Genomic DNA, 9,854 nt, shown 5'->3' with positions numbered 1-9,854 from the left:
GCAATCCTGCATTTATTTTACACCTCAGTGCATGTTTTACACACAAACACACACCCCCACCTCACACACACACACATCAACAAACACAAACACATAATTAGAGCACATTTAGCACTCAAATAAAGCTTTCACTATTAATTCATGACTAAGGTATTCTTTTAATAAGAATTGTGCCTTGGTCTCTACTGGGGAAACATTGTTCAATGTGCGTTCTCTGGTTTGTTGAAGGGCAGTGAATGTTCACTTGTTGGCAATGATATAGAAATGGGAAGTAAGAGTTTAAATGTTTTTATAGTAGGTAGGCAGCGTCAGAGTATGGAATCTAAGAATAAGAAATTGGGGAATTTCCACTTTTTTTCTTCATTTCAATCTCCTAATAATTCATATATATTTTCCAAATGTCTCTGAGAAAACAAGGACTAGGTCAATCCACATATCCGTGAACCATAGCAGAATGCAATTCTGAATTTCATAGAAACAGTCATAAAATCAAAAAGACAGGTGCTGGGGTTTTGGCTCAGCACTAGAGTGCTGGCTTCGCACTTTCAAAGGTCCTGATTTGGATCCCCAAAACCATATGTGAAAGGAATGAATGAAGCAATGCATGAGTGTATGATGAATGAATTAAAGGTATAAGGAGGAGGAGGAAGAGGAGAAGGAGGAGGAGAAATAGAAGAAGATGATGAGTAATTTGACAGAAGGGAAAATGGGGAGCAGAGTGAGTTTAAAGTGTGGTTTCCAATTCCCAAACGTTAAATTACAGCAGCTGGGATAGAGAGAGAAGATGGGAGGGCAGGAGAGGTCGGAGAGTAGAGGATAGAAAAGGTAGCAGAATACAACAGTTACTAATATGGCATTTTGTAAAAATGTGGATGTGTAAACAATGTGATTGTGCAATCTGTATATGGGGTAACAATGGGAGTTCATAACTCACTTGAATCTAATGTAGGAATTATGATATCTCAAGAGCTATGTAATGTTTTCAGCAACGAATATAAAAAAGAGGTGTTCATTTTACTTTGTAGTTGAGATCTATTTCCGTGACATGTTTAGTTGTGTTCCCTCCTATAGTCCTCCCATGCTCTAGTTATTCTGATATGGAAAAACTAGCTGATATGCCCAACCAGTCTGAAAATCAGTGACAATTTTTCATTAAGCCTAAAGTCACTTCACATTTGCTACAGTCATACTAAATACACTTCTTTGTTGGGAGTTTCAAATATATTTCCATCAGCTAGATCACAAGTACCTAGAACTCCCATTCTTGTTTATGTAATAGTGAGTTCATCAGATTAAATGCTGTACTCTTGAATAAAACAAAATAGGAATAATTTACTCATAAGCTTCCTATGTAAACCATCTTTATTTACAAAATACTATCTTAAGAATTATAGTTTCATTGAGCTTCAATTGGAGCCAAAGTATAGTCAATTACTGAAGTAAAAGCAGTTACTTAAAAACTAAAAATGAGAGAAAAGTCAAATTACATTTGAAGAGAGAGCAACAGTATGAGGTTTCTTGATTGGTTCTGGATGTTGAGTAACAGGCTCATTTGCAGGTGGAAGGAACCCTTCAGGGAAATCACTTGTACTTTCAGAATGCGGGTGTAGAGGGCTGAATTCCAGCTCTTGGGGGAAGATTGAGAGGAAAACCCTCTCCCTGCATAGACACTTCGCATTGGAAATGGAGTGGGTGGCGGGCCAGGTGGAAAATAATCTCCAGGTTCCCATACAAGTCTCCTCGGAGAGGTGGAGGGAAAAAAAGGTCCTCTTCTCATGAACTGACTCCTTGGGTCAACTGGAAACAAGGCACCCCTTTGATTGCCAGCTTCAGTTCTTCCTCATTCACTTGAAAGAGTCTCCAGCTTGTTTTAGCTTCAGCTATTTGTGATCTGAGGGTTTCAGATTCACCTTGGAGGGACTGTATCCTTCTTGATAGATGCGCCCTCATTTCATCCTGTTGACCATGTTTAGCCTTCTGTGCTTTGAGCTCTTCTTCTAGAAAGAGCATTTCAACGCCATGGCTGGATTCGGACCAATGCAGCTTTTCGTAGGTTGCCTCCAGATGTTGTGCTTCCCTTGAACCCTTCTCAAACCTGCAGTCCTTTAAAGATGAGGCTAAGCCTTCATGTTCTTTTTCAACAAGGCTCACTTTTTCAAGAAGTCCACACTTTTTTTCAATAAGTCCCGCAAGATTTACAGCCAGCTTTTTTTCTCTTCCCACGTAAAGCCTGCTACTAACCGACTGAAAACATCTCCAGAAAAGTAAGAGAACAGCCAAAAATCTAAGAGCTGTACACATCACCAACTCCCAAGGAAAGCCATAAGGAAGATGGCCTGGCTTCATGTCTTCGGACAATGCTGCCACAACCGTTGGTGCTTCTTCCAGAACCACCCACTAGTATGGCTGAGAGGCAGCCCTTGGCTCCTCCATCACACCAAGACGGCTTTGGCTCTTGCCACCACAACCACAGCCTGCCCAGGCAGGCCAACGCAGGCTGTGGACACTCAGGTGTTTGGTCAGGAACTCCAACCTGCACCAGGCAACGGAGCAGACCACTGCGATCCCCTTCAGGGTGTGAGCGTATGGCAGGTGGTGGGCGTATGGTGGTGGGAGCCATGATCAAGGGCTCCCAGGAGCCTTGTTGTGCTCAACTGCCCATCAGGGGAGTCTTGTCCCCTTCACTACCCAGTGCATCCTCAAGTGCCACAGGTTTAGGTCCCTCCCACTCCAGCCAGAGAGAATTCCTCCCCATGCCACACACCCCTTGATTTGGTTTAGGCCAGGCCAAGGCGGGGCTTAGTAGGAAGATTCCATCCAGTCATCATAACATTCAGTTTGATGTCACTCAAATTCTAAAGCTGTCTAAACTGTTCAAACAGCTTTCAAGGCCTATATTGGTCTTTGTGTCGCTTGCCTTTTGTTTTATTTTATTTTATTTTATTTTTTGTTTTTTTTTTTGGCCTTTAGTTTTAGTGACTCAGTCCTTTCCCTGCCCTTGTACTCTCCCTATTTCCTCCTTCCTTGCTTCCTTCCTCCCTTCCTGGTTTTTCTCCTTTTCTTCTTCCTTCTTTTCTACCTCCCTCCATCCCTCCAACTTTGCCTCCCTCCCTTCCAACTTTTTCTCTCCCTTCCATCCCTTTTTTTTTTTCTTGCAAGTGTTTGGGGTGAAAATCCATGGCAGGCCAGCCCCAAGCTAGGCAAGGTCACTGCCAGTGAGCTACAACATCCCCAGACCTGCTGCCACTTCCTACGCAAGTAATTTGAATTATCTCTAAAGAGAAACTCTCACATTAGTCTACTTTCAGTTATTTCAGAAGAGTTGCTAACATGGGCACAAATCAGTTATGACAAGTCATTTTTGAGAAGCACGGCACAGAAAATGTTCCCAAAAAGAGGGTGTTGAAAACGTCAGTTGGTTTTCAGGTCAGCATTTCTAGACTAGTATTTGTTGAAAATTCTTCAAACTCTTCTTTCAGATGTTTTTTTTTTTTTTTGGACTTTTCATGGGCTTGAAAACATCTAAGGAAGCTGGCTGGTCCTTATAAATATATAGCCAAGAGAAGGATGGATATGACTCTCTGAAATGGATGTAAATCATGAACGTGAATTATATTGTTGATGTTAAGACAACGAGTTCATGGCTTGATGTACCAAAAGGACATCCCAACATTGTTTTCCTCCCAAGTTAGCACTTGACTTGTTGATGAGTCACATATGAGGTTCGAAGGAGAAGATGCACAAGTCATCACTGGTTTTGTAAGCATGCAAGTTCCAAGCCCATAGGCCACCATGCATGATTAGACCTGTTGTTATTTACACTTACATGGCCAGAGCTGTATCACTGTCTCAAAGTTGCCAAATGAGAGTAGCTTGTTTTCCTCTCCAGCACCTGTATCGAATGACCAGCTTTCAAGTGGACTTCCCTGAGCCTTTTCAGTATCTGAACATGCGAGTCCAAAACACTTTAGTCCTACTACTAAAAAGGATACTCACTGTAACACTGTTTTTCTGACCATTAAATGGACAATAAGGTGACCCTGGTGTGCAATGAACAGGACTCATTGAAGATGTAATGCCTGTTGGTGAATGACACTTTTCTAGGTTTCACGGGCCATGTGGAGGAATCAGCCCAAACACCTTGAAATACCACTTAATTCATAGTTTACTTAAGGACACATGTGGCTTAGGGAGAACTTCTTTCCTCTGAAAGTGTTTCTTCAAACGAGATGAGAGTCGAAAAGAAGGTATTGAGAACACTAAGTAAAATGGCTGTGCTTTGTGGAACTGGGAGGATTCCTCAATACATGTAACAATGTTTGTCACTGCCTTTGGACCTAACACGTATCAGTGTATATGAACAGAGGCACAGCAAGAAAGATAGCTGGCATAAAACACCAAGGGGAAGGGGCTAAGCTGCCTTACTAGGTTTACTTTTTTCACTCTGGTGGCACTTTCTGTTGTCTGTATGAACAGAGTTTCCAAGTACTTTCCCACTTAGCCGGCCTCTCTGTTATTCATACAGTTGAACTACCAGGGAGAGATGGATCAGTTTACCACCTGTGAGGCCTTTTCTTCCACATTTTCTGCCCATTGCATGCTTTGGTTTTTTCAAGCTCTTCCTACAAGCCCCCCTAATCCTGATCTCCCCTTAGTCCTGATGATTTCTTTAAGTTTCCCCTTTGCTCCTGTTCATGGAGTCCTGTGTACAGATATTATACCTGATTCTATTGAACTCTACTTAATCCTTTCTCACCTCTGTGCTCCTTTTACCAAGTCACTCCTCAATACTTACTGTAACCCTTTGAATTTTTTGTCCATTGTCATTTAAAAAACTCTTTAAAAATTGAACCATTTCGCATGCAGATACAGTCTTCTTGGTCTGCTATTAATCCCCCACTACTGACATTGTAAGTTATTGAAATGTACACTTCCAGACCGTTTTCAGATTTTTGATTTCTGTATATCTATCTGTCTCTCTATTTACAAACATAACATGGTATTCTGAAAGTATCGTTCTGCTTTTGGAGCACTACATTGTGTTTTTCAGAAGCAGGCCTATAACACAGAGATGAATCCATGTTACCTAGGTTGAGTTCAAATTGGTATGTGCACTGTGATTCCCATTATATTGTTCTACCTACTAATGGACAGTTAAGTTATATCCAGACCTCCCCCCCTCCCCCATTAAGTAAAACCCCTGTGGAGAGACATGTGGATGCCTTTATGAACATATTGATAATTTTTCATGGCAGTGTTTTCCAAAAACCAGTTAGTAAAATCAATTGATTCCTTTGCAGCCTGAAGTTACCTTCATTCCAGTTTACTGGTATAAGAACCACAGTACATCAGCAACTATTCTCCAATAGTATTTCAGGCAGAAGTCATTCTAGATAACAATCAGTGCGGGATCCTCCATGTATTTTACACAGCCCATGGCAGGGGACATCTAATCAGGTGAGACAGACTGATTAGATTTATTCTGTTTGTAGGCTTTGTTTTTTTAGGCCTGAATTTTTCACATTTCAATTAATTGTAGGTCAAGTATCAGGCGGATTCTTCACTGGGCTTGAAATGTGATAAAGCTGCTTCTTATTTTTAAGAAGGCCGTTGCAATCCTGCATTTATTTTACACCTCAGTGCATGTTTTACACACAAACACACACCCCCACCTCACACACACACACATCAACAAACACAAACACATAATTAGAGCACATTTAGCACTCAAATAAAGCTTTCACTATTAATTCATGACTAAGGTATTCTTTTAATAAGAATTGTGCCTTGGTCTCTACTGGGGAAACATTGTTCAATGTGCGTTCTCTGGTTTGTTGTAGGGCAGTGAATGTTCACTTGTTGGCAATGATATAGAAATGGGAAGTAAGAGTTTAAATGTTTTTATAGTAGGTAGGCAGCGTCAGAGTATGGAATCTAAGAATAAGAAATTGGGGAATTTCCACTTTTTTTCTTCATTTCAATCTCCTAATAATTCATATATATTTTCCAAATGTCTCTGAGAAAACAAGGACTAGGTCAATCCACATATCCGTGAACCATAGCAGAATGCAATTCTGAATTTCATAGAAACAGTCATAAAATCAAAAAGACAGGTGCTGGGGTTTTGGCTCAGCACTAGAGTGCTGGCTTCGCACTTTCAAAGGTCCTGATTTGGATCCCCAAAACCATATGTGAAAGGAATGAATGAAGCAATGCATGAGTGTATGATGAATGAATTAAAGGTATAAGGAGGAGGAGGAAGAGGAGAAGGAGGAGGAGAAATAGAAGAAGATGATGAGTAATTTGACAGAAGGGAAAATGGGGAGCAGAGTGAGTTTAAAGTGTGGTTTCCAATTCCCAAACGTTAAATTACAGCAGCTGGGATAGAGAGAGAAGATGGGAGGGCAGGAGAGGGGGGAGAGTAGAGGATAGAAAAGGTAGCAGAATAGAACAGTTACTAATATGGCATTTTGTAAAAAAGTGGATGTGTAAACAATGTGATTGTGCAATCTGTATATGGGGTAACAATGGGAGTTCATAACTCACTTGAATCTAATGTAGGAAATATGATATCTCAAGAGCTATGTAATGTTCTCAGCAACGAATATAAAAAAGAGGTCTTCATTTTTTTTTGTAGTTGAGGTCTCCTATTTCCGTGACATGTTTAGTTGTGTTCCCTCCTATAGTCCTCCCATGCTCTAGTTATTCTGATATGGAAAAACTAGCTGATATGCCCAACCAGTCTGAAAATCAGTGACAATTTTTCATTAAGCCTAAAGTCACTTCACATTTGCTACAGTCATACTAAATACACTTCTTTGTTGGGAGTTTCAAATATATTTCCATCAGCTAGATCACAAGTACCTAGAACTCCCATTCTTGTTTATGTAATAGTGAGTTCATCAGATTAAATGCTGTACTCTTGAATAAAACAAAATAGGAATAATTTACTCATAAGCTTCCTATGTAAACCATCTTTATTTACAAAATACTATCTTAAGAATTATAGTTTCATTGAGCTTCAATTGGAGCCAAAGTATAGTCAATTACTGAAGTAAAAGCAGTTACTTAAAAACTAAAAATGAGAGAAAAGTCAAATTACATTTGAAGAGAGAGCAACAGTATGAGGTTTCTTGATTGGTTCTGGATGTTGAGTAACAGGCTCATTTGCAGGTGGAAGGAACCCTTCAGGGAAATCACTTGTACTTTCAGAATGCGGGTGTAGAGGGCTGAATTCCAGCTCTTGGGGGAAGATTGAGAGGAAAACCCTCTCCCTGCATAGACACTTCGCATTGGAAATGGAGTGGGTGGCGGGCCAGGTGGAAAATAATCTCCAGGTTCCCATACAAGTTTCCTCGGAGAGGTGGAGGGAAAAAAAAGGTCCTCTTCTCATGAACTGACTCCTTGGGTCAACTGGAAACAAGGCACCCCTTTGATTGCCAGCTTCAGTTCTTCCTCATTCACTTGAAAGAGTCTCCAGCTTGTTTTAGCTTCAGCTATTTGTGATCTGAGGGTTTCAGATTCACCTTGGAGGGACTGCATCCTCCTTGATAGATGCGCCCTCATTTCATCCTGTTGACCATGTTTAGCCTTCTGTGCTTTGAGCTCTTCTTCTAGAAAGAGCATTTCAACGCCATGGCTGGATTCGGACCAATGCAGCTTTTCGTAGGTTGCCTCCAGATGTTGTGCTTCCCTTGAACCCTTCTCAAACCTGCAGTCCTTTAAAGATGAGGCTAAGCCTTCATGTTCTTTTTCAACAAGGCTCACTTTTTCAAGAAGTCCACACTTTTTTTCAATAAGTCCCGCAAGATTTACAGCCAACTTTTTTTCTCTTCCCACGTAAAGCCTGCTACTAACCGACTGAAAACATCTCCAGAAAAGTAAGAGAACAGCCAAAAATCTAAGAGCTGTACACATCACCAACTCCCAAGGAAAGCCATAAGGAAGATGGCCTGGCTTCATGTCTTCGGACAATGCTGCCACAACCGTTGGTGCTTCTTCCAGAACCACCCACTAGTATGGCTGAGAGGCAGCCCTTGGCTCCTCCATCACACCAAGACGGCTTTGGCTCTTGCCACCACAACCACAGCCTGCCCAGGCAGGCCAACGCAGGCTGTGGACACTCAGGTGTTTGGTCAGGAACTCCAACCTGCACCAGGCAACGGAGCAGACCACTGCGATCCCCTTCAGGGTGTGAGCGTATGGCAGGTGGTGGGCGTATGGTGGTGGGAGCCATGATCAAGGGCTCCCAGGAGCCTTGTTGTGCTCAACTGCCCATCAGGGGAGTCTTGTCCCCTTCCCTACCCAGTGCATCCTCAAGTGCCACAGGTTTAGGTCCCTCCCACTCCAGCCAGAGAGAATTCCTCCCCATGCCACACACCCCTTGATTTGGTTTAGGCCAGGCCAAGGCGGGGCTTAGTAGGAAGATTCCATCCAGCCATCATAACATTCAGTTTGATGTCACTCAAATTCTAAAGCTGTCTAAACTGTTCAAACAGCTTTCAAGGCCTATATTGGTCTTTGTGTCGCTTGCCTTTTGTTTTATTTTATTTTATTTTATTTTTTGGTTTTTTTTTTGGCCTTTAGTTTTAGTGACTCAGTCCTTTCCCTGCCCTTGTACTCTCCCTATTTCCTCCTTCCTTGCTTCCTTCCTCCCTTCCTGGTTTTTCTCCTTTTCTTCTTCCTTCTTTTCTACCTCCCTCCATCCCTCCAACTTTGCCTCCCTCCCTTCCAACTTTTTCTCTCCCTTCCGTCCCTTTTTTTTTTCCTTGCAAGTGTTTGGGGTGAAAATCCATGGCAGGCCAGCCCCAAGCTAGGCAAGGTCACTGCCAGTGAGCTACAACATCCCCAGACCTGCTGCCACTTCCTACGCAAGTAATTTGAATTATCTCTAAAGAGAAACTCTCACATTAGTCTACTTTCAGTAATTTCAGAAGAGTTGCTAACATGGGCACAAATCAGTTATGACAAGTCATTTTTGAGAAGCACGGCACAGAAAATGTTCCCAAAAAGAGGGTGTTGAAAACGTCAGTTGGTTTTCAGGTCAGCATTTCTAGACTAGTATTTGTTGAAAATTCTTCAAACTCTTCTTTCAGATGTTTTTTTTTTTTGGACTTTTCATGGGCTTGAAAACATCTAAGGAAGCTGGCTGGTCCTTATAAATATATAGCCAAGAGAAGGATGGATATGACTCTCTGAAATGGATGTAAATCATGAACGTGAATTATATTGTTGATGTTAAGACAACGAGTTCATGGCTTGATGTACCAAAAGGACATCCCAACATTGTTTTCCTCCCAAGTTAGCACTTGACTTGTTGATGAGTCACATATGAGGTTCGAAGGAGAAGATGCACAAGTCATCACTGGTTTTGTAAGCATGCAAGTTCCAAGCCCATAGGCCACCATGCATGATTAGACCTGTTGTTATTTACACTTACATGGCCAGAGCTGTATCACTGTCTCAAAGTTGCCAAATGAGAGTAGCTTGTTTTCCTCTCCAGCACCTGTATCGAATGACCAGCTTTCAAGTGGACTTCCCTGAGCCTTTTCAGTATCTGAACATGCGAGTCCAAAACACTTTAGTCCTACTACTAAAAAGGATACTCACTGTAACACTGTTTTTCTGACCATTAAATGGACAATAAGGTGACCCTGGTGTGCAATGAACAGGACTCATTGAAGATGTAATGCCTGTTGGTGAATGACACTTTTCTAGGTTTCACGGGCCATGTGGAGGAATCAGCCCAAACACCTTGAAATACCACTTAATTCATAGTTTACTTAAGGACACATGTGGCTTAGGGAGAACTTCTTTCCTCTGAAAGTGTTTCTTCAAACGAGATGAGAGTCGAA

This window comes from Callospermophilus lateralis, unplaced genomic scaffold (genome assembly GCF_048772815.1).
Source record: "Callospermophilus lateralis isolate mCalLat2 unplaced genomic scaffold, mCalLat2.hap1 Scaffold_615, whole genome shotgun sequence".
NCBI lineage: Eukaryota > Metazoa > Chordata > Mammalia > Rodentia > Sciuridae > Callospermophilus > Callospermophilus lateralis.
This window is presented reverse-complemented; position numbering follows the sequence as displayed.